Below are 1598 nucleotides of genomic sequence, written 5' to 3'. Positions count from 1 at the left end.
CAAAGGAGAATTTGGACCGAGATTGGAGCAACGTGATTTTTACGGACGAAGCTTCTGGTTGGGGATATATTACCATCCGACGTTCCTGGTCAACCTTGACCAATAGATTAATAAAACGGACCGTTAAACATCCTGTAAAAGTTCATCTTTGGTGCTGCTTTACAAAACAGGGTTTTGGAGCATTACATCTGTTTACATACAATTTAAATGCTCCGAAAATGCTTAAAATTTATGAAAAGTATTTGTTGCCGACTGCTGAACGATGTTTCATAAAAAAAAACGAGGACTGGATCTTACAGGAAGACAACGACCCAAAACACCGGAGCAAGCTTTACACCGAGTGGAAAGAGTGATCTGGCATCGTCACACTTGATTGGCCATCGCAATCGCCAGATGCAAATCCCATTGAAAATGTGTGGTCATATCTCAAGCACAAGCTTCGAGGAAAAAGAGTATGCAGTTTGAAGCAGTTGACACGACAAATTTCTCTCATTTGGAGGTCTTTACCGAACGAATACGCAGTCAACTTAGTGGAAAGTATGCCTCGGAGATGTCAGGCAATTATCAATGCCGGTGGTGACTGGACTCATTATTAATGGTATAGCATTTTTCTTTTCATGGAGTACAACAAATCTATGTACTTAAAAATCATTAAAAATAAATTTTTCTACATTAACCTGTACACGCTCTTACTTTACAGACTGTATGTATACAGAATCTCAGAGCGTGACGTCCCTTTACAGACAAACTTCGGTGGATATGTATTAAGATATTTTAAATGTTTAGTCTAGACGACGTTGTTTCGCGTTATTCACTCTCAGTTCAGTCCTCGAATGCAACCTCACGCGATACAGCATTCACGTTTCGACACAGAATGTGTTCTACCCGAAAATTTCTCCAATAAATATTAGGTGTTAAACTTAATTCCTATAGCTCGCTACTAGAGGATGCTGGCTCCAACGCTGGCGAGTTTCGACGATGAAGTCACATGTCTTTTGTAGTTTAGACATCGCTGAAAGTGATTCAATTCTCACAGGTTAGATTTCTCGACGCCAAAGAGATTTTCCAATCGATTGAAAATGAATCGCGATAAGCTGTTTTTCCGACATGTGTTTCTTCATTACTTCGACCTCAAGAAAACCGCAGCTGTAGTGCATCACTTATTATCCGAAGTGTATGGTGATGAAACTCGGAAAGAACAGGTAGAGTTTGGTTTGAACGCTTCCGAAACGGTGATTTTGATGTAAGAGACAAAGAACGTCCAGGATAGCCGAAAAAATTTGAAGATGTCGAGCTGCAAGAATTACTTGATGAGAATCTAGCTCAAACGCTTTTAGAGTTGTCGAAACAGTTAAATGTTACTCCAAAGGCCGATTGAGTCCAAAGACGAATTGATGCAAAAAAGATCCGTAGCTAGCAATCGACGCAAAGTCATTTTGTGGCATGATAACGCTTGACCGCATGTCGCAAAAAGCGTGAAGCGGGCACTTTTTGAGCTTGAATGGGAAGCTCTCCCACATCCAGCGTACTCTCCAGACTTGGCACCGTCGGATTACCACCTCTTCCGATCGATGCAATACGCACTTACGGACACACAC

The sequence above is a fragment of the Trachymyrmex cornetzi genome, unplaced genomic scaffold, assembly GCF_001594075.2.
Source record: "Trachymyrmex cornetzi isolate Tcor2-1 unplaced genomic scaffold, Tcor1.1 scaffold1636, whole genome shotgun sequence".
Taxonomy (NCBI): Eukaryota; Metazoa; Arthropoda; class Insecta; order Hymenoptera; family Formicidae; genus Trachymyrmex; species Trachymyrmex cornetzi.
This window is presented reverse-complemented; position numbering follows the sequence as displayed.